This window comes from Protopterus annectens, chromosome 1.part1 (genome assembly GCF_019279795.1).
Source record: "Protopterus annectens isolate FY-2018-M chromosome 1.part1, PAN1.0, whole genome shotgun sequence".
Lineage (NCBI taxonomy): Eukaryota > Metazoa > Chordata > Ceratodontiformes > Protopteridae > Protopterus > Protopterus annectens.
Genome location: NC_056726.1, coordinates 1,242,299,274 through 1,242,324,170, shown reverse-complemented (window position 1 = coordinate 1,242,324,170; position 24,897 = coordinate 1,242,299,274). Strand labels below are relative to the sequence as shown.

The 24,897-nt window shown below is 39.7% G+C and overlaps 1 long non-coding RNA gene across 1 annotated transcript in view; it reads left to right on the top strand.

Annotated features, from left to right (window-relative positions):
- Positions 1-1,947: 1,947 nt before the first annotated feature.
- LOC122813691 overlaps positions 1,948-24,897 on the top strand; it is an 88,590-nt gene continuing 65,640 nt past the window's right edge. The window contains exon 1 of the long non-coding RNA XR_006366721.1: positions 1,948-2,145. This is a non-coding gene — a long non-coding RNA (uncharacterized LOC122813691). The remainder of the gene's footprint in view (positions 2,146-24,897) is intronic.

The window sequence follows — 24,897 nt, the reverse complement described above, 5'->3', positions numbered from 1 at the left end:
TCTTTACATGGCCTTGCAGTCTTGCAGATAAGGGTGGTTAGGCTTATGGGTCTGTAGTTCCCAGGGTTGGTTGATGGACCCCATTTGTGCAAGAGGATTACTGTTGCCATTTTCCACTATGCTGGGACAAAGCCAATACTTAGTCTGTGGTTAAAGAGAGTGCCAAGTGTTTCTGCAGGTCCTGTTTTATGTCATACCCTCAGCTCTGTAGAAGTTTGTGTTTGTACACCAGCACTGATTCATTGTGTGGTATTTTTTTCTTTAGCTTTCTTTTCTTTTCTCCATGATTGTGCAATCATGCAGTTAGTATATGTGAATAAGTAAGGGGAGTGCAGGGGAAGAGGCTTGCTTCCCTACAAAAAAAAAAAAAAAAAAAAAAAAAATTATGATATATTTATAGATGCCATGGTTTAGTGGTAAATCACTTTGTGTATGGTGTGCAGGGTCCTGGGTACGAGCCCTGCAGAGGCAGTTTATTTCAGGGGCACAAGAAAATAATTTTGTTGAGTGACGAAAGCCAGGGTACCTTTTTGGCTAGGCTTGTATAGGTCCTAGGGGCAATAGCCTAGTACCTACCTATGAACCTATTTGTTGTATATAATATTTTCTATCAATTGTGATTTGATGCAATCAGTTTTCAGGGAGTTGTGTTCACTCAGTGAAATGAGCTTTCGATTAAATGATGTATACTCCCACACATACATGCGCATGTGTGTGTGTGTGTGTGTGTGTGTGTGTGTGTGTGTGTGTGTGTGTGTGTGTGTGTGTGTGTGTGTGTTTGTGTGAATACATTGTCTGCTCACAAGTTGTATCCCTGGACTCTGGTCTCAGTAGAATCCTGTTAGTTGTTAGAATGAAATAAATAAATCAATAAAAAGTAATGTAGGAACAAGCCAAGAAAAGGTTGAGAAAATCAGCCTTTGACTTGTGTCAGTCTAAGCTAGGGTTTCTCAAATGATGTGGAGAGGCTGCCCCCTTCCCCAGGTAGCAGGCTGGCTACACTATTTGAGAAACCAGCCTGCCACCTTCCCCAGGGAAGCCTGACCTGTTTTAATTGTTTCAGATGAGGCCCAAGCAAGTCCAAAATGAGATTCAGTTAAATGTGAAATAGTGTGATATTCATTTGGGGGAAATGTAGGCCTGTACTTGGCGGAGCTGGTTAAAGTCTGAAAGAAGTACCACAGAGCTACAGAATTAATTGAGATTCTCCATGATTTTTTACGTTCAGTCTTTGCTGAAAAGAAAAAAGGAAAATAGTGCAGCACGTGAACAGGCAAACGATTTTCTACCAGAAATATGTAAGTATTAATTTTATTTATATATGTCAATTACTGGTGTGCAGATGACTTCAAATCCATAATGCAAGATTATTGTACTAAGCCATATCGTGATTATTTCAAGTATGTGTGTGTGTGTGTGTGTGTGTGTGTGTGTGTGTGTGTGTGTGTGTGTGTGTGTGTTTTGTGGGAGGTGCTGTTCGGTACAGTGCAGCACATGCTTTTTATATGTAGAGATCCACAGCACTTTTGCCTGTATTGGTGTAGGGGGAGCTTTGTGTTTTTAGAGAAGCTCACTGTGATACACTCTAAGATCCTTTGGCATAAACAAAGATTAGAAAAGAGAGAGAGAGAGACAGAGACATAGAGAGGAGACAGGCAGAGACTGACGAGAGAGAGTAACAGAGACATAGACAGGAGACATAAGGGTTTCGGTCACTTTTAATGCTGTTTACATTATTTTCAAATACAAAGAAAATAATAAAAATCACTCGTGAGGCACTCCACTCAGCAGGACAGAGAACAAACCCAGCATGGGTGTACATTTACTGAAATGCAACACATTAAAGGTCCACCTCCCAAACTGGAAAGTTCATGAATATTAATACACTGATTTGAATGTCAGAGGGAACCCATTTTACAAGCGGACAGGAAATGGGTTTTTTTTTTTTTTTGAGAGTACTTGGAAATCAAGTAGAACTTTCGTTTACCCATCAACAGAATTTCAGGAAAGTTGATATGTTTTTTGGTATTAGTAGTTTTTCCTCTAAAGAAATTTGTGATCATCTGGTAGCTGTTTATTTTTATGGTGTTGACCTGAACTTGTAGAGGTGTGTTAAAACTGAAAAGGAGGATCGTATATTTGGAGGTATGTGAATGCACTTTTATATGTACTTCTAACTAGCTGTTTATTTCAGAATCTGACAAAGAAAACAAACAAGCTGTCAAAGTATAAAAGAGACTGTAGAAACAAAAGTATAAAACAAATCTGATTATAAATGACTTTATGACCAGCCAGTTCTTTTTGTATGCTCTCTGTTTTGCCGTCTGACTCTTAATTCCAGGTTACCCCAAACTTGTTTTGCAGCAGTGTTTCCCATTAATGTTATTCATTCTAAAAGTCCCCTCATTGTGTCTATTCTTTTTCAAGCAATCAGATCAGGCTGTGTTGCATACTAATGTTTACTGCAAAAAGGAATGCAAATCCTTAATATCTTGTCACTGTACATATTGGGTAGTAATTGGTTACTTCTGCTTTATACATTATTCAATACCCATCTCTAAAACCTAGTTACAGGTACTTGATATGTTATGTTTTTGAGCTGCTTAAGGTCTTGCAAATGTTGGATTTCAACCTGGATTTCATTATGTAACCTTTTTGATAGTTACCTCTCCAGTTTAAGTCATTCTGATGATACACGTCTTCTGCCTTTTATCTTAGAACATCTTTGATTACTTTAGCTTCCTTTTGCCATTTGACTTGCCTTTAGTGTTTTCTACCTTTGGAGAAAGCGTGTTTCCATGTCAGCATACTGTCTTGCAGCCAGGCTTATGCCAGCTAGCAGTCGGTGTCAGTAGTGAGCCTCCTCTCTCTTGTTGTCAAAACTTTTGTGCTGTGCAGCACTACAGTGATATACTATTAAAAACAGGTCACATTTTTCTCACAACCGCACCCACTGGTATGCTGTTTTGTGTACCTCTTGTTTCCCACAGCCTTCTGTACCTTAGTTATATCTTGCCATGTACTTTGTTTTGTTTATTTTTTATTTTTATTTATTCTCTGCTGACTGGGTTAGTCCCACTAGGCTAGTAGTCTGTCTTCAGGGAAGATCTGAGTTGGTATTTACACTACTAAAAGAAATTTGGCCAACACTTTGCGAGCTTCCCTAACTATGTTTTGATAGGTGCTTTGGGTTCTTTTATATTCACCTGGGCTACCACCAACTCGGGTATACGGGGCCTTGGTTTAATATGTCATCTGAAGGATGACACACTCAGGAGGAAAGCACCTCCCTTATGCTGCATTGCACTGTTAGCAATCCATCTACCTGTTGTGGGAATACAACAAAAGGTGAGTGTGCTGCCCGTTGTGGCAGTAACCCTGAGTTTAAGTTTTAACTTTCATCTCCAGCACTTGCATGCCCCATCGTTTACTAACATTTTTGTTGTCGTTGTTTACTGCAGAGTCCAAGCTCCATATTTTTGCCTTGAAATAATGTGGTATTTAGTTGGAGGAAATATAGGCCTGTACTTGGGGGAGCTGGTTAAAGTCTGAAAGAAGTACCACAGGGCAACAGAGTAAATTGAGATTCTCCATGATTTTTTATGTTCAGTCTTTGCTGAAAAGAAAAAAGGAAAATAGTGCAGCACGTGAACAGGCAAACGATTTTCTACCAGAAATATTATATATGTCAATTACTGGTGTGCAGATGACTTTGAATCCATAGTGCAAGAAGAAGGGACTAAGTCAGTCTTGATTATTTTAAGCATCTATGTTTTTTTTTGTGGGGGGGGGTGGATAGATAGGGAATTGACTAAGGAAGGAATGGTTAGACACTTGATAGAGGATGGATTCAAGGTTCTGATGAGTTTCAGTAAGGGTTATTCAGGGACAGACTGTCTTCTTGATAGCAACACTGGTGATGTCTAATATATCTCTTGAAGCAGGAATTGTGAACTTAGATTTGATAGGACCAACTGTAGTCCCATTTTGTATGTAGGAGAGAGAAAAGGAGTGTCTCCGAGTATTATGTATAAGTCAGTCTGATATTCATAGTAGAAAAGACAGGGGAAAGAATTCCACAGGGCTGGTCAGTGAATCGTCTAATTGTAATAATAATCAACTTGGCTTTGCAGCCACAAGATCAGATCAGACTAGCTTGCTACAGTTCTCTTACTGGATGATCTGGGAGATGGCTGAGTGTCTAGAAGAAAGTTTCAGAGGAGAAAGATCTGTCCAGTGACATATCACAGGGTGCCAGCATTGTTCAATGTGTGGATGACTGACATCTCAGTGAGTGTAGAATAAAGTAAATCTGTTCTTGGATGACACTGAGAATCTGAGTATGTAGTGTCACTACCTGACTGGGGAGATCCTTGAAAAGGTTGAAATAAGTGGGATACCAGAGACATTACATTTGGAAGTTGGTACCAGCAGGTGTTCAGTGTTGCATTTGCCTTCTGATTCATGAGTCTTCTTCTTCTTTTGGCTGCTCCCACTAGGGGACACCACAGCAGATCATCTGTTTCCATTTCTTCCTGTCCTCTGCATCTTGCTCTGTCACACCAAACACCTGCATGTCCTTTCTCACCACATCCGTAAACCTTATCTTAGACCTTCCTCTTTTTCTCTTACTTGGCAACTCCATCCTTAACATCCTTCTCCCAGTATACTCAGCATCCCTCCTCAGCACATGTCTAAACCAATGCAGTCTCGCCTCTCTGGCTTTGTCTTCAAACCATCCAACCTGAGCTGGCCCTCTAATATACTAATTTCTAATCCTGTCTATCCTTGTCACACCCAATGCAAATCTTAACATCTTTAACTCTGCCACCTCCAAACCTGATTCCTGCCTTTTTTTCAGTGCCACCATCTCCAACCCATATAACATAGCTGGTTTCACTACCATCTTGTAGACCTTCCCTTTCACTCTTACTGGTACTTCTCTGTCACAAATCGCTCCTGACACTCTCTTCTTCACCCACTCCACCCCACCTGCACTCTCTTCTTCACCTGTCTTCCACACTCCCCCATTACTCGGAACTGTTGATCTCAACTATTTAAACTCACCCACCTTTTCCAACTCTACTCCTGCATCCTCACTTTTGCTCTGTCCTCCCTCTTATTCACACAAATATATCTTGTCTTAGTCCTGCTGACCTTCCCTCCTCTCCATTCTAGAGCATATCTCCACCTCTCCAGGACCTCCTCAACCTCTTCCCTACTCTCACTATAGATCATAATATCATCTGCAAACATCATAGTCCACGAGGACTCCTGTCTGATCTTGTCTGTCAACAATGCAAATAAGAAAGGGCTCAGAACTGATCCTTGAAGTAATCCCACCTCCACTCTGAATGCATCCGTCACTCCTACCGCAGTTCTCACCACTGTCACACTGCCCTCGTACATATTCTGTACCACTCTTACACACTTCTCTGCCACTCACAACTTCATACAGTACTACAACTCCTCTCTAGACACACTGCCATTTGCTTTCTCTAAGTCCTCAAAGACATGATGCAACTCCTTCTAACCTTCTCTGTACTTCTCCATCAACACCCTCAGAGCAAACATTGTATCTGTAGTGCCCTTTCCCGGCATGAAACCATACTGCTGCTCACTAATCATCACCTCCCTTTTTAATCTAGCTTTCACTACTCTTTCCCATAACCTCATGCTGTGGCTGATCAGTTTTTTCCCTCTGTAGTTACTACAGCTCTGCACATCACCCTTATTCTTAAAAATCTGTACCAAAACACTTCTCCACTTGTCAGGCATCCTGTCACTTTCCAAGATTTCGGTAAACAATATGGTTAAAACTTTACTGCCATCTCTCCTATCACCTCCATACTTTCACAGGTATGTTGTCTGGACCAACAGCCTTTCCATTCTTCATCCTTTTCATAGCTGTCCTTACTTCCTCCTTGTTAATCTGTTGCACTTCCTGATTCACTATCCCCACATCATCCAACCTTCTCACTCTCTCTCTCTCTCTCTCTCTCATTCTCTTTATTCATCAGCCCCTCAAAGTACTCTCCATCTGCTCAACACACTCAATTATGAGTATGTTTCCCTTTTTATCCTTTATCACCCTTACTTGCTGCACATCTTTCCCAGCTAGGTCCCTCTGTCTAGCTGTAGTAAGAATCTTTGTGTTCAACATCTTTGTATCCTGTATAGGAAGGGTTAAAATGTGAAACTGCATTGCGTGCAAAGAAATAAGCTAAAATGAGTTGTTTTTCTTGTAAGGAATTTGCTGACCAGAAAGGAATGCACAGATGCTACTTTGGTCCAGGCACAGGCCTATCTTGGGACTGACCTCTGACCAAGGAGGAGTGCATAGATGTTACCTTGATGTAGGCACCAACTTATCTTGTGTCTGACTTTTTTACCATCTAAGGCTCCACTGAGTGAATTTATAGCCTTGACTGAAATTCCTTGTCTAGTAACCAGCTGCTGAGTATGCATGAAAGAGGGTATAAAACCCATGTAAAGTGTGTAGAAATTAGACTGCTAGCAACAGAACTTTTTGTGGCAGATCTCCATGCATGTTAAATAAACTCTTTTTGGCCTACCTTTTGATTCTTCCAGTATATGTTAAGAGTATTAAAATCTTTTGACATTTCTGGAATCGCATAAGAGGGACTGAAAAACCTGTACAGGAAGGGCCCTTGAATGGAAAGACCTCCGACAAAAAAGTCGTAAGTAGAGGCCAGTCACTCTTAGATTCGATCCAAGATCCGCAGTAAGGTAAGCTTTTGTTTTTGTAAAAGTTTTTAAGGGACTAGTCATAAAGGAATTTCTTTTGTTTAAATTTTACAAAAGACCGGTAGAGATCTCAGGAAAAGGAAACAGTTTTTCTTTTAAATAAGAAAAATGGGAAACAGTTTTCTTTTAAATAAGAAAAATGGGAATAGGAAGCAGTTGTTGTGTTAGTAAGGGCTGCTTAAATAAAAGGACTGAGGATGAGGAATATATGTTTAAATTACATCCAAAAACTTAAAATATATGAAAAAATGGAAAAAGACTATGGGTTTAGTGGTACCTTGAATAAATCAGAATGTCAAAATCTAGTGAGAGACCTAGGGACACAGGAGGTAAGGTTAAGAAACAAAAAGGTAGGATTTCAAGCACAGAAATGGTTAGAAGAAGCTAATAAGAGACATAGGAACAATTTTCAAATAAGGAAGTAGTGGCTCGAGTGCAAAAGGTGCATTTTTGTCCACAAAGAAGATGACGAAACATCTATTGTCTGTCGAAACCAACGGCCCTACCCTTGTATTCTGATGTCACTAAAGACAGGGTTAGTCCACCCCAGTATCAAAAAGAAAGAAGCAGAAAATCAAGAAAAGGTGTCCTTCATAGTCTTACAGGAGGCAGAGAAGCAGGGAAAAATACCCTCCATAGTTTTACAAAAACAAGCAGAGGAGACTCTGGAAACCATAGTATAGACAAATCAGAGTAAAACAAAAGAAGCTAAGGTACATACCCTGTCCACACACTATCCCTTTACATGCAGATAAATATCTTGAGAAAAGAAAGAAAACAGGCTCAAACCTTTATGGTATAAAACACTTATGTTAATGTAAGAACAGAGGTAGAGGAAGGGACAGGGTAGAGGCAGAGGGAGAAGGAATGTAGGACATTTTGAAGATTACGAAGGCAGACAAAAGAGGGGAATGTTTTAAATGCAGTAAGAAGGGGCATTTCGCAAGAGATTGCCTGAATCCCGGAAATCCACTGCTGCTCCAAATCATAGTTCAGCATGACTATATAATGGCAGCACCCAGATGCTGAGGTCGACTGGCAAGAGTCAGTAATACAAAATGAGAATGATTTTGAGAATGTGAATAAAGAAGGTAAAAGGGAATGTGCAGGATGGGAGAATGAAGTGACTGATTTTAATATCAGGTTATTAATTTAACAGCTGGCTGTAACTATGCAGCTAGAGGCACAATCACACTTCAAGTGGAAGGGAAGGATGTAGAATTTTTGTGTGATTCAGGGGCCTCCAGGACCCTGCTAAAACCTCTGCAGTGCCATCTGATGTAACTTCTGATGACTATGTATTAGTCAAGGCAGCCAATGGCGCATTTATAAAGAACCACTATCTAAACCCTTATGGTTCACGGACCCTGAAACTAACCAAACTATCAGGTTTGAGTCATTGTCTCTAAAATTTGCCCTGTAAACTTATTAGGAAGAGATTTAATGCGCATAGCAGCTGTGCCGACTGCATCAGGGATTCTAGTAGAAATTCAAGATGTTATGTTGCAGGTGGGGCAGGGTGATTTACACTACTGGTACAGTAATGATCTTGTCGAAACTGGACCACAAAATGTAGTAAATGAGCTAACTAATTTGGCCTTCACCTCGAAGACAGGCTAACGCCACCGGGAGGGCCATTCTGACTATATCTCCTAACCCCGCAGGAAGAATTAAAGTTACAATCAGTGCCAGACTCCTTATGGTCCCGGGCAACATGACATTGGGCTAATAAGAACAGCAGGACAGGTTAAAATAACTCCAAAATCTGACTTTAGACCTCACAAGCGTCAGTATCCGCTAAGTAAAAAGGCAGAAGAAGGCATTCTACCAGTGATCACGGCTCTATTACAAGCTGGGGTTTTAATTCCATGCACAGATTCACCGTGTAACACACCCTTGTTCCCAGTAAGGAAACCGGATGGGACCTGGAGAATGGTACAGGATCTGCAGGCTGTGAATGCTGCTGTGGTACCAAGGGCTCCTATGGTCCCAGATCCATCTGTTTTGTTAAATGATATCCTTCCCACAGATAAGTATTTTTCTGTCATTGATATCAGTAAATGCATTTTTTTCCATCCCTCTACAGGAAATTAGTAGGTTTCATGAGCAAGCGGTACACCTACACAAGGCTAGGGATATTGTGAAAGCCCTACAATTTTTAAGAAATGTCAACAAACCTGGCACAGTTTCAACCATGGCTGTCATCTACTGTTAGACATCTTACTGGCTGCACCCACGGAGGCTGTCTGTGAGTCGAAACTATTCGGTTATTGCATTTCTTGGCAAAGAGGGACATAAGGTAAACAAATCTAAATTACAATTTTGTAAAGCTGAAGTACGATATCTAGGCTATACCATTTCAAATGCTGGTAGACAACTGGATAGCTGTAGAAAAGAAGCTATTTTACAGGCACCATGCCCAGTACAAAAAAGAAATGATGTCATTTTTAGGAATAACTAACTTTAGTTGGATTCCCAATTATGCAGAGGAAGTGAGTCCATATTCAGAACTTACTTTGCCAGTTCCCATGGCAGCACATGACGCTGAAATGGACAGATAAGGCAATACAGGCATTTACTAGGGTAAAGCAACTGATAGCAGGATCTGCAACACTTAGCTTCCCTGACTATACAAAACCTTTTGTTCAGACAGTAGATTGTAAGCAGGGTTTTATGACATCGGTTCTTTTACAAATTTATGGGGATAAGTTGAGGCCATTAGCTTTTTATTCCAGTAAACTGGACACAGTGGCACGATCATTGCCACACTGTGTACAAGCAGTAGTCGCAGCTGCACTGCAACCCTAGTTTTGTTTCATGACACTCTGTCGCGTAATACTTCTACAGGATAAAGTTACCTTTCTCTCTCCTAGCAGACACTTGTCCTGCATGACAACATTACTATCACAACCACACATGACCATTGAGCGATGCACCACTCTTAATCCAGCCACGCTGTTACCTACAGCTGATATGTTTAGACTTAATACACTCTAATGTCTTACCAAGACCAGACCTTAAGGATCAGCCTTTGGCAAATTCAGATTGGACCCTGTTCAGATGGGTCAAAGAATGAAGCAGGTATTACACAAGTGGGTTATGCAGTCACAACTGAGACTAAGGTACTAGAGGCAAAACCTCTCCCCAGGAATCTGTCCTGAATTGATTGCTTTGACCAGAGCATGTACCATTTCCAAGGATAAGGCAGTTACTATCTACACAGATAGTCAGTATGCTTTTTCCACGGTCCATGTCTTTGCGCAGCAATGGAAAAATAGGGAATGGTTACTGCCTCAGGAAAGGAAATAACCCACAAGGATTTAATCCTTAGCCTCTTACAAGCTGTCCAACTGCCACGGGATTGGCCATCTGTAGCACACACAAATGCCAAGGATCCAGTATCACTTGGAAATGCACTAGCTGACAAACTGCAAAAGGGTAGCCTTAACCTCTACTTTTGCACTCGAGACCACACAGAAGGAACTTCATCCTACAGATAAATTTGATCTACAAACTTTGCAAGTAATGCAGGAACTTAGTACAGTTCAGGAAAAACAGCGATGGGTTAAATATGGGGCTATTCAGAAGCAAGGAGTTTTTGTAGGTCCAAATGATAAGTATGTCTTGCCAACAAACCTTTTAGGTATGCCTCATTAGTGACGCATGGCCCATCTCATCTGGGCCCTGCTGCTATGGTTCAAATGACCCAGCAAATTTTCTGTACCAAGGGTTTTATAGCGTATGCTAAACGATTTTGTTGGTCGTGCCTGCTTTGTGATACCATGGTGGTGGGGTGCGGATCACCCCAGCAGCTTTTCCGCTGCCTCCGTATCCAGTTCACACAATCTGTATGGATTTTATTGAACTAACTCCTGTTCAACAGAAGCGATTTGTGTTAGTCATTATTGATGCTTTTACAAAATGGGTAGAAGCTTTTCCGGTAGCACACTCAGATGCACTGTCAGTAGCCAAGGCTCTTACAAATAACATTATCTCTCATTTTGGGCTACCTACATGCATCTATTCTGATAATGGCACACATTTGAACCAAGTTATTCAAAAGCTGGCTGCCAGATTGACTTAAAACATCACTGTGCCTACCACCCACAGTCAGCAGGGTTGGTTGAACGCCATAATGGCATTCACAAAGGCAAGTTACGTAAACTCATGGCGAGACACATCTGTCTTGGATATGCTGCTTACCTCTGGCACTCCTGTCCATGCCTCCCACTTCAAAAGGGGTCACACCATTTGAACTACTATATGGGAGAAGTGGCAAGGTCTTTTGAAGAGATAGCAGATTACATGAGGAAAATGCTGACAAAAACTAACACTTCTCTAACGAATTATTTTTCAGATCAGAAGAAGAACAGGATGCTGAAAGTGGAACCAGGAAACTGAGGAACACTAATTAGTAGTAATCTTGTTTTGTATGAATATCTGACTATTGTAGCAATGCAAATACCGAAGGATTTAGTCTTTCCCCACAAAAGCATTCCAAACTAATTTTGTTGTTAATAAGTGTGATTGTTACTTTTCTGTTTTGGCATTTTCAAACAAACTAGCCAAGTGAAGAGAGATAAAAATACAGCTTGGCATCCACCCTTAATGCGTATCAAGCTATTAAATATGCATATGCTTTGTCTTTTAATGTTTCAAATTGTTGGATATGCACAGCTATCCCTACTGTACATGGTGGCCTGATGTTAGGTACAGTCCCTTTGGGGCAAATGATACATGGACTAATTTACTGTTTGAAACTTCAAACGTAGCCTTAAAGGACAAAATAGCACTACCCCTCATGGGTCGCCAGAATGGAACTGTATGTTTCCAGAGATCTGGAAAAATTAAGGTTGGATGGAGTCAATGTAATGTAACCATAATTCATAACTGTACATTAGATGGGCACTGTGCAACAAGTTTCAAGCCTATAAGAGTGCTTATTAATAGTACAGGGCTTATTAATGTCACTAGTTTTGTTGAAAAATGTTATCTGTGTATGATCTTTTGTTTAAAGGGATACAAGACAAAGGAAATCATTCTATTCCAGTAAATATCACTCTTAAAGTGAATGACTGTTATTTTGTCTGTGGTAAAAGCATACAAATGGTTACCAAGGAATTGGTCAGGCAGTTGTTTTTGGGTTATTTAGCACCAGCTATAAGACATTCATTTACTCTTCCCCAAGGTAAATGTGAATAAACCTGTTAATCCAGGTAACATTGATGCATCCTGGATCTATCATCACGATTTGGCCCACAGTAGCAGCAAGGGACTGTCACACATGGACTTGGGCGATGATGTCATTTCTTGGGCTGGTATTCTTCCAGCTTATGGGACAGTAAAATCTATTTGGGAGCTCAGAAAACTGTCAAAACTGTTAGAAACTCTGAGCAATGCAACTTTTTCTGTGCTAGGATTGGTGACGGATGAGTTAACTGCAATAAGGACTGTAGTGTTGCAGAATCGTATGGCGCCGAACTCACCCTAGCTGGCAAGTGTTGTCCGTTCATTACAGACAACTGATATGACATTAACAGTCATCTGGAGATCCTACAGCAAGTTTCTGAACTTACAAAACCAGGACAGAATCCATTGACTGACTTTTTCCAAAATTGGTTTGGGAATTGAGGAACATGAATGTCTTAATTGCTGTATGTATTGGTGCCATTATATTCCTACTGTTGGGTTGTTGCTGCATTCCTTGCATCCGAATGATAATATCAAGTGTATTGTCTGCCAATGCAACTAAAGCTTATTATTCTGAATATACAGGAAATGAACTGTGTTAAAACCTGTATGAATAAAATGTATTACTGGGGATACAAAGTGTTGTGAGGGGAAATGTAGTAAGAATCTTTGTGTTCAACATCTTTGTATCCTGTATAGGAAGGGTTAAAATGTGAAACTGCATTGCGTGCAAAGAAATAAGCTAAAATGAGTTGTTTTTCTTGTAAGGAATTTGCTGACCAGAAAGGAATGCACAGATGCTACTTTGGTCCAGGCACAGGCCTATCTTGGGACTGACCTCTGACCAAGGAGGAGTGCATAGATGTTACCTTGATGTAGGCACCAACTTATCTTGTGTCTGACTTTTTACCATCTAAGGCTCCACTGAGTGAATTTATAGCCTTGACTGAAATTCCTTGTCTAGTAACCAGCTCCTGAGTATGATTAATATATCGTAATAAAACCCATGTAAAGTGTGTAGAAATTAGACTGCTAGCAACAGAACTTTTTGTGGCAGATCTCCATGCATGTTAAATAAACTCTTTTTTGGCCTACCTTTTTTGCTGCGTGATTCTTCCAGTATATGTTAAGAGTATTAAAAATCTTTTGACACTAGCCAATCAGTACAGGTCTTTTTCTCCCTCCTTAGTGTCCAACCTTTCATACAACTCGCCATAGGCCTTATCCTTAGCCTTCACCACCTCTGTCTTCATTATATACACCTCTTCTCTTTGTACTGCTGTCTACTTTCTTCATCTCTCTGACAATCCCACTTTTTCTCCAGCCTCTTTCTTTGTATACTCCCCTGTACTTCCTCATTCCACCACCAGGTCTCCTTGACCTCCTTCCTCTGTCTGGATATCACACCAAGCACCTTCCTAGCTGTCTTCCTTAGCACCTCTGTTGTAGCTGTCCAGCTATCTGGTAATTCTTCATTGCCACCCAGTGCCTGTCTTATCTCTTCTCTGAACTCCACCGCACAGTCATCCTTTTTCAACTTCCCCCATTTGATTCTTGCATACCCTCACTTTCCTCCTCTTCTTGATCACCAACACCAACCTACAAACCACCATCCTATACTGCCTAACTACTCTTTTCCCTGTCAGCACTTTACAGTCACCAGCCTTCTTCAGACTGGACCCTCTGGCATAGGATATCTTCCACCTGTGTGCATCTTCCTCCACTCTTGTAGGTCACCCTATGCTCCTCCCTCTTTTTAAAATAAGTATTCACCACAGCCATGTCCATCCTGTTCAAAAAATCCACTACCATCTGACCTTCTGCATTCCTCTCCTTGACACCACATCTACCCATCACATCCTCATGCCCTCTGTTGCCTATTGAAATCTGCTCCAATCACCACTCTATCATTCTTGGGTACACTGTCCAGCTCTTCATCCAACTCACTCCAAAATATTTCTTTTTCAACCATCGCACACCCAACTTGCGGAGCATATGCACTAACAACATTCATCATCATGCCATTAATTTCTAGCTTCATAACCTTCACTCTGTCTGACACTTTTTTCACTTCCAAAACACTCTTGACATACTGTTCCTTTAGGATAACCCCTACCCCATTTCACCTATCATCCTTACCATAGTAGAACATATTTGAACCTACATTCGATTCACCTGGCCTTACTCCGTTTTCATCTGGTCTCCTTCATGCACAATATATCCACCTTACTTCTCTCCATCATGTCAGCTAGATCTCTCCCTTTACCAGTCATACTGCCAACATTTAAAGTTCCTACCCTCACTTCCACATTCCTAACCTTCCTCCTCTCTTCCTGCCTCTGGGCATGTCTTCTCCCTTTTCTTCTCCTTCTCCTTCAGCCAACAGTAGCCCAATTTCCACCAGCACCCAGCTGGCTAACAGTACTGGTAGCAGTCATTGTTAAACTGGGCCTTGACTGATCCGATATGGAAATCTGTGTTGCTGTCTGCATTTGTGATCTGGCAAAAATTTACTCCGGATGCCTTTCCTGACATAACTCTCCCCATTTATTCAGGACTGGGACCGACATGAAGAAATACATTGGCTTGTGCATCCTCAGTGGCTGGGTTTACCTGCGGATATTTGATTCGTATAGGATAAGCCTTGGCGGACATAGGGCAAGAGAAGCACCCAGGATTTATAATTACAGCAAAAATTAATAAACAGAAACATAACAGGTAGTGGCAAAGGTGGATGCAGTACTCAACTGGAAGGCAAAGTGAATATACTCTAGGAACAAGGAGGTGATTCTACCATTCTGCAGGACATTGGTGAGACCACATCTCACATGTGATGTTCTGTTTTGAGTAACTGAGAGAGAAGGAAATTTGGTAGGTGGAGAGAGAACAAGGAAAAGCAGAAAGGACAAGTAGAACATGGGTGGGCTGGACTGTGGACTTGGGATATACACACTGGGCATGATGAATGAGTTAGAGGGTATTGGTATGCATGCACAGGATTTTTAAGGGACAGGTGAACAAGAGGAGTCTTACTGGCAGGTTGAGGGGATTAGGTTCAAAATGGACATGAGGAAATTTTTCTTCAAACAGTGGTAAACCAATGGCATTATCTAACAACAATGACTGCAAAGAATATGATAATTTGTGGGTTTAAGAGGGAATGGAACTGGTCTGTGTGTGTGTGTCTGTCTGTGTGTGTGTGTGTCTGTGTCTGTGTGTGTGCGTCTTACACATCAGCACGAGGTTGTGGTATTCCAGTTTTTTAAAAGCCAATAGGTCATTTGGTTGACAGCTGAACCTGTTAGCTTTAACAGAGACTGTTTTACACAAGCCTGAGTCTTGCTCTAACAAGACACTATGATATGTTTCACTAGCTACAATATCAGTGAGGATTTTCTTCTGGCATGAGATTCGATAGGCTGTTTCTGGACTGAGGCAAAGTTTAACTCCTAAAGATGATTGTGTTAGTGTTACTGCAGTTTAGCAGAAAGTCTGATAAAACGTGTCAGTTTTTGGAGACTGAAACTCTTTTGCAATCCATAGTACACAAAAGTTGCCACTTTGCCATAATGAAGTAATGTCAGAACATCTGTATATTGAAAGGTTAGTTTGTGACTGAAGAGTGAAGTGGTCCCAGGACTGATATCTGTAGGCCCCCACTGGTGTTGTTTCTTGGAATGTATTAAAGACTTTGCTGATTGTGTTGTTTCTTGGAATGTATTAAAGACTTTGCTGCTTTCCCTTTGGATACCTTTGGAACCAGAGGATGTCCTGTGTCCTGATGATACAAGTGGCGATTCTGTGAGTAAACAGATATAGGTTCACAGTATCAAAAGCTTTGGTCATATAATGAAAAAGAACAGAAATCAATGTTCCATACTTGAGGTGTGTGAAGGAAATCGGTTACACTTAGAAGAACAGTACTGAACCCAGTGTGCTGCTAGAATGCAGAGAAGAATGGTGGGCCCACAGTCGAGATTTAGTAATCTCTTCCTTGTAAGACTAACAAAACTGTAGAAATAAACATATTTGTTGGTCAGATTGTACTTGGTATCATACAGCTAATAAACATTAAAGGTAGCCCTGTTAAACATGTAGCTGCTATCTCTTATGTAGGTTATCTGTGCAAAACAGTGTGATGAATATATATATATATATATATATATATATATATATATATATATATATATATAATTTTTCGTGTGTGTGTCTGAGTGTAGATAGATATGTATACGTGTGTGTAGATATGTATATTGTAGGTTCCAGTAAAGGCACTTGAACGCATGACATAAGGAAAACGTTTTATTTATTAGTCATTCACAAACTAGAATATTAGCCCACTTGGCTTTACAGTTTCAAAATAAAGCAAACCATAGTCCACATGGCCCTTCCAAGTTACAAGCTGTCTTTTTACCAAAAGTAAAGTCCAAGGCTGAAAGCTTCTGTCAGGCCCAACTTTCAAGTACTAAAACACTGTTAGCTTTAAAAGCAATTTATTACTGAAAATTGCATTCCACAGATTATACACACCACAGGTTATACTCTGCAGGTACTAACTTCTTGAGTTTAGCCTTCTAGGCTACTCTATTTTACAGCATAGTAATTGGTAATTAAGAACTTGTGATATGTCTAATTGCTTTGAAAATATTCCCACTTTCCATGCTGCAATATACATTTTGAGGACACTCGTATACATGCATGCATATATAGACATATACTTAATTGGTGTTGAAATCTATCAGAAGCACTCATTGTTATGTGCAAACTTCCATGAATGGAGCAGTAATCTCATACTGCGTTTCCTGAGGAGATGTGCATGTGGTTGTAAGTGGGAGTGGATGCTAATGCCAAAACTTTAACATTTTGCAAAAGTTTCAGCACTAGGGCATGAGTGTTATGAGCTAGGATTAGATTAAGGTTTAGAGACGTGGATACATTTTCTGTTGTACATGAGTTGCTGTGTGTGAAGTGTGTGTTCATGTCCTGTTTAGTGGTATTATAAAGGAAAGAGGTTTTAGTAAAATAATACACAAGTAGTTAGGAGTAGTAATAGGCAAGCACGCATGAGTAAGATGATGCAGACAAAGATCCCCTGCCGACTTACTTACGTAAACTAACCCTAACCCTAACCCTGCCCCAGTCCCAGTCCTACAGATTATGTTACTAAAACCCCTGTTGCTAACAGTGCTACTGTGTGGTGTTTTTGCTAGTTAGTAGTGAATTTTATTTTTTTTGCTTCACCAATCTCAGAAAGAGAAGGTTTGATTTCTTTTTGTATTCCGTATATTTTTGACAAGTTTTTCTTTCAGGGAAGTGTGTTTTGGATGTGCCGACAGCGTTATAATGTGTATTCATATTTTTGCACATTGCTGATTACTAGCTTACTGATATGCACAGTAGTGGATGGTAACTTTACATTTCCTAACCAATAGCATAGTGTTGGATGGTTCCTAAGTGACATTTGCTCATAGTTTGAGATACAGTGCCTGGGTGCAGAACATATTCATTACCTACAGTTCTGAGGAAGGACCAGGGAGGACTTTAGTTGGAGTTAGAAAAGAAGGACGGCAATCCATAGGATCTCCGTGTGAGGGAAGGGACCCAACCCTTGAGCATAGGAGGCAGCTGCATTTATTGCTGTTTGCATAGAAAGTGAATGTTTTGTTGTTCCTTGCTGCTAGAAACTGAAAACAGCTACTTTACTATCTCTATAAATTCTGTTTTATTTTTTTCTGGCAATTATGTCAAGAGTCCTGTTTAAAACGAGTCACTGCATCTCGGTGTAAAAATAATTATACTGTGAAAAAGCCTGCCCGAAAGTTAAATTTATTTTGGATGGCAAATTGACTTGTTTGATAACAACTCCATTTCTTTTTTGCACTCTATTTGGCAATGAATATATTTTTAAGTCACAAAGTTGACTCTTCATTTGTCTTTGTTGACCAGGGTAGTCAAACCGGGCAAAGCCCATTTTCAGAGAAGGCCCAGGGAGTAAAGTTCCATCAGAAGTATATATGTAACTGTATTTACATTATACATTTACAGTTTCCAAAATAAGTCATTGCATAACAGAACTGCAGAAGGTACTGTTTACATTGATAAACTACTTGAACTGTTTTTGTAACGGAAAAGTAGTAGTAACTATATATATATTATAAGACTTTGAGATGTTTATTTCACTAGAAATTAATAGTCTAGATGAGTTTTATTAAGACACAAAATGTTAGCAGTGAATCACACACCTTGAGTTACTGTAGCCTGTGAAATTAGGATTTGTTAGTACTGAAGAAGAGCTAGTTGTCAGTGATGCAACAGGTAGCACACTCCCCTATGGTTCAGAAAGCTGTGGGTTCTATTCCGACACCAGGTAGATGTATTGCTGACACTGTAGTACAGCATAAGGGGATGCTCCTCTCCTGAGTGTGTCATCCTTCAGATGAGATGTTAAACTGAGGCCCCATCTGCTTAAGTTTGTGTTTACCCAGGTGTATGTTAAAAATCCCATGGCACCTATAGAGAAGAGTAGGGGAATTTCCCATTGACCTTGCCAAATTTCCACTAGTAGTGTAAAAAGAAGCTACTAGTCTAGTGGGACTGACCCAATCAGTAAATTGGTTGAAGTGCTAGGCATTGTAGGATGTGGTAGTAGAGGCATGGGTTTTATATAACAGGACATTGGTCCAAGAGTAGGATATGGTAATAAAGGTATGGGTTTTATGTAACAGGACATTGGTCCAAGAGTAGGATGTGGTAGTAAAGGTATGGGTTTTATGTAACAGGACATTGGTCCAAGAGTAGGATATGGTAGTAAAGGTATGGGTTTTATGTAACAGGACATCGGTCCAAGAGTAGGATATGGTAGTAAAGCTATGGGTTTTATGTAACAGGACATTGGTCTAAGAGTAGGATATGGTAGTAAAGGTATGGGTTTTATGTAACGGGGCATGTGTCCAAGAGTAGGATACAGTAGTAAAGGTATGGGTTTTATATTACAGGACATAGGTCTAGGAGTAGTATTTGGTAGTGAAAAGATTCTGCATTATTGTTTACATATTGCTAATACCTGTTTCTTTCCGAGTTTATTTCAGTAATTCAGTATTACACTTTGAACCTTGTATGTATATGTATATTTACTTTTTTTGTCTTGTTTTTAATAGTTGCATGTATGTTGTTTGTCTTGTTCTTAATAGTTGTATGTGTGTTGTTTATGTAATTCATAGGAGAGATACTGAAACTGGAGTCAAATTCCTTGTATGCATGCATACTTGGCCAATAAATGTGATTATGATTCTGATGTAACAGGTCATAGGTACAAGAGTAGCATATGGCAGTAAAGGTATGGGTTTTATGTAACAGGGCATGGGTCCAAGAATGTAGGTAGTACAGTACAATAGTGTTAGTCTCAGGCAGGGTTGCCAGATGTCCCTATTTGAGAGGGACTGTCCCGGGATCAGCAGCCTGGAAGACTTTTTTTTTTTTTTTTTTTTTTTTTTTTAAGTCTTCACTTGCTGTGAAAGACTTTTTATGTCCCTACCTGGCCAGTCGGAAATCTGGCAACTCTGGTCTCAGGAAGCAGAAAGGCTAGGTGAGAGAGGAAAATATGTTGGGGAAATGTAGAGAAGAGTATATTAATGCAGGTAAGGAAAATGATAAAGGATGAATATTGGGAAACCTGAATTTGAGATGAGAGAGTCATGGCTGAGCAAGGTACTGTTTGAGCAGTATTTTGAAGCTATACTAAAGCCGCTACATTGTCACAAACCATCTGACATAGTGTGTGTGTGTGTCTGCGTGCAATAAGTTTATATAGCAATAACCCATGCCTGGGTATGGGTAATGCGGGATTTACCCACGGTTGGCATCGCCCTCGGGACCAAACAAAGACAACCGTGGGTAAATCCCACATTACCCACACCCAGAAGTGGGTTATTGCTATTATACTATGACATTATTTAAGAAAACAAATAATTACTTTTCTTAAATAATGGCATTGTATAATGCCTCTTTGCTGCCCTTCCCCAGCTGTCTGGTATCCGCGGCAGTTCTGATGTACTGCGCATGCCTACGCAGTACATCAGAGCTGTGTCCAAAGCAACGGAGAAAGCAAGATCTCTGTTGCTTTTTACTGTTTCGCTATGTTAAATGGGTTTAACATAGCGAGACAGCTTTAAAATAAGCAATGGAGATGTCCGTTGCTTATTTTAAAGCTATCTCGCTATGTTAAACCCATTTAACATAGAGAAACAGTAAAAAGCAACGGAGATCTTGCTTTCTCCGCTGTTTTTTTTTTTAAACCTGTCTTGCTATGTTAAATGGGTTTAACATAGCGAGACAGCTTTAAAATAAGCAACGGACATCTCCGTTGCTTATTTTAAAGCTGTCTCGCTATGTTAAACCCATTTAACATAGCGAGACAGGTTTAAAAAAAAGCAACGGAGAAAGCAAGATCTCTGTTGCTTTTTACACACTGTGTCGCTAGGTTAAAGGAGTTTAACATAGCGAGACAGCTTTAACAAAAGCTATGGAGATCTACGTTGCTTTTTTTAAACCTGTGTCGCTATGTTAAACTCTTTTAACATAGTGAGACAGTGTTTTAAAAGAGACTTATACTAATGGAAAAAGTCCGGGCGACCGGACCTTTTTCCATTAGTATAAGTCGATTTACAACATGCACGCTGGCCAGTCAGCGTGCACGTTTTGGAATATTAATGGGGGGTCATGGTATAATAGTGAATAATCGCCAATGAATTTGATTGAAACACAAGACGTCAAACAAACTCACCGTCTGTTACCATTAATTGTCACTAAAATCCTTGCAAAACCAATAGGTTACTTTTGTGATTACGAAAAGTAAAATAAAAAAACAGCTTTTTATGGGGGGGGGGGCTTCACCCCCATATGTCAGGAAGTTAAATTATATAATGAACTTTGACTATTACATAATTTGAGAAACTGTACCACCGATGGAAAATGCCACTGTTTTTGTCATGTGCTAAAATGCATGCAGCGATAACTTGTATAGCACTCGTGTGTGTGTGTGTGTGTGTGTGTGTGTGTGTGTGTGTGTGTGTGTGCGCGCGCAAACATATCTAGTTGATGAGCTGGTCTAAAGTTCAGATGGGTGAGTGTAGAAAAAGCAAGTACAGCTGATTGAAAGTTATCCACTCACACATCACTGGCATTTTTAGTGTGCGAGGTACAGAACAGTAGTGATAGGTACATTTGCCCTTTCCCCACTGCAGTATAATTTTGGAGTTGGTATATATAATTTGCAAGGGATGGGGGGCATCAGAAAGTACTATTTGTTTCTTTATCAATTGGTTGATGTTTGAGCAGTTATGCCCCATCTGTCATACACTTGTATATGTGTGAGTGTTTATATACAAAATCATAGGTTCCAAATTTACTTTACTATCCAGCATATGTGTCACATTGAATATCTAAAATCGTTTGAAATGAGAAAGGTTTTAGTGTCCCCTTGCTGTGGTGTACTTGACTAAGGTGGATTGCTAACAATGGTAATAGGAACGGGTACAAATTATTGACAAAATATGATACCTGTGGGGCATTTTTTGTAACCAAATTAAATGGCAGGGTAGATTTCTTAAGACCAACACAAATATTATGCTTGGTATGTTCCACACAAAAAAAGTCACCACTGGAATTGCATAATACACTTGGTATAAGTGTATGTTTCACGTACTGGCTCAGGTGTGGAATTTAAACTCTAATCCACTATATAATGATTTACAGGTTACTGCATAAGCAGAATTTAAATATAATACGTTCATAGGTTCGGACTAGGCTAACTGCCCTTGTGGGCCATTTTAAGCCAAGCAGATTATCCATTGTGAGACTCAAACCCTGCACCTTGTGTTTGTAAGGCAAACACCTTAACCATTAGGCCACCCTCCCAACCAACATGTTTCTGTTAAAAGATATATTAATTACATGATTTTACCCAAGTGGTTACCTCTGTTCTCCAGCTGTGATTGATAGTGTCAGAATTTGGGTGTTAATACTGGTAAGTTATAAAATGTTGTGTTCATTGAACACTGGCGTCACAAAGGAGACCAAAGAGACCTCCTCTAATCTACATTATATTTGGTACTTAAAATGTAATTTTGGACCATTGTTGCTCGGTTGTAATGACCACAGTGCCCTATAAAAGTTAATCACCAACCATATGGAGAAAGTATGAAAAGAACAACTGCAGAAATACATTCACCATATTCATAGACATGCTCAAGCACACACACACACACACACACACACACACACACACACACACACACACACACACACACACACACACACACACCCCTACCTACCTATGGATGTGCAGGTCTGTCTGCATGTGTGTATATGACCTTGAACAATAACAGGGTAGTCTGCATGGCCCTGCCCTGTTATTGTTCAACAACAGTAGGGCAGGCTGCATGGCTCTTCCTGAATAATACCTCAGAATCAAGTGATCATTTAGGAGAGTAGAAAAACGTGTGGCATTAGTTCCACTTAGCCTGACACTGTAAATCACAGTAAACAGAGATTTGCTTGTACAGATGCATCAGGAAATAAAAAGCAAAAAAGTCAAAAATGTATGCATGCATTTTAACGTAAAATGTATCTGAGATAGAAGTTTTGGTTAAAAAATCTAGAATGGTAGCAGAAATGTTGCAGTTGTACAGGTATGTTGTAGAAAAAGCAGGGCCTGCCACACGAATAAGATGCTACATTAGAATGGATGGTTGCCTATAAGTTAGGGAAATGGAAATGATTGAAAAATGTTACCCTGACCATCCCAGCATTAGAAGAAACATGTCATGAGAGGTTACATACCACACAGGACAGTGTTTTCGCTGGTCACTATGTTGTTTTTTCCTGCTCCTACAAAAAGATGACTATCTAATGGGCTAAATGTATGTTAAATTCACTATAGCTTTCACACGCTTCTCTCTATGCTTAGTAATATGGTAAGGCAAAAGCTGTATAAGAGACCGTAGTTCTTTGAGGTGAGTTTATTACCCGGCATAGATTGCACAGTACCACATCAAGCTGCTTATTGTACAGAAAAATGATTTCTTCAGTAAATAACTTTGATATACAGTAGCTTGTTGTAGTTAACTGCAGTGACTTCACATATTTAAGCAGTTGTAAGAAGTGAATATATATTACGACACTGAAGCATTGTGTTATTCCTAACACTGGTAAATGCATTAGTCCATACTAGTCTCAAAAACATTTAATAAAGCTGATTAAAAAAAAGAAAAAGATTTTTTGTTTTCACCATTCCCAATTCTGTTTTTGCTGTGCTTTAAGAGTGTGTGCATTTTTTTTTTAATTCCTGAAATCATTTAGGAAGACCCCTCATTGTAATTTGATGTCCATTTTTGAATATGAGGTTATTTTATCTGGAAATTTCTTTCTGTGTTGTACAGCAGGCACAATAATTCCCCCACATGCATAGTTTGTTTTTTCCATTCTCAGTTTCTTGTCTGTTGCCACACAGTGTTTTTAAAGAGCAGAGACGTAAGCAGGAGTAACCTGTGAATGCTGGGTCATACACTTTTTAAAGATTATTAATTTACTTTTTTAAAGATTATTAATTTACTTTATGCAGTAAGATATGGTAGGATTTAAATAAAAGCTTTCTGTTTTTGTTTTATTCAGTGTAATATTTTCACTCGCTATTTTTATGTTTCATTTCATTTTTATGCCCTGTCCTGAGTGGCATGAGGCGGGGTGGCTGTGGGCTAGACTTGGTAGGGTGGTGTACAAGTTGGCGCAGATTTTCAAAAAAAGTGCTTCTGATCTTGTTAAAAAAGTTCAGTTGAAAAGTAATATTAAAAAGAAATACGAAAAGTCCTGGGGTGTCTCTTTTTGTGAAGTTTGGTTGCTAAGGCATTGTGAACTCCTTCAGGTTGCATGTACTTTTCCTGTGAATAGTGCCCCGGTTTTACAATGGATTTGCTATCTGTGTCCTATTTTCAAAAAAATCCTCTTTGTTCTATGCTCTAGTGCTGAAATGGTTGCCTAAAGGATCCAGCTTGTACTGCAGTGGTCTTAGCTGATAAGAATGATTTACAAGTGATAGCCATGCAGTTAATGCCATGCCATCTGCAACAAAAATCACTGGCAGATCACTAAAGCCAATAACTCTGCTGGTGAAGCACTATTCTCTTGCGCCATAGCCAAATTATGGAACTCACTCCCACCCACAATTACCTCCGTACCATCTTGCACCAACTTCAAAACTTTATTAAAAGCGCACCTAAAAACATACTGGCTATGCCCTTGCAACTCCCACTCTAATATCATCCACCCCATCCAACTACTACCTTTCTTTCACCTCCACTAACTACCTTGATAGCAAGCTCAGATGCTCATAAGCCTAGTACTTATTATACAGCAGGAACTTCTCATTGTTACATTTGTTAATGCCTGTTATGTACTTCACAGATAAAGATTCTAGTTGTCTACTGATGTACTATGTTCTTCATCTGTAAATATGTTGTAAGTAATTTCTATGTTAAATTGTTAATCGCTATGTAATCCAATGTAACTACTGTCTGTTTATTTTACTGTGGAGCTTTTCTCCCCGGGCCTCCGCTGAAAATGGACCCATGTCCAGTCGGACACTCCCAGTCAACAAATTTAAATAAATAAATAATAATTGTATTTCTATATATTCTGAAAAATAACTGATGCATAACTTATGGAATTGTATGGGTTGAACCATTTCTGAAATGTTCTTCATTCTTATTCAGAGCATATGTATTTATTTATTTTTCTTGGTTGTGATTTGCCATGGTAGCTCATACAGCTGAATTAAACAGCAGATTTTTTTTTTAAGTTTTCGATAAAATTTACATATTCTTGAATTTCATGACTGGTAGGAGTACCTGTTTGTAATGAGAAGCAACATTATTTTAGTTGAAA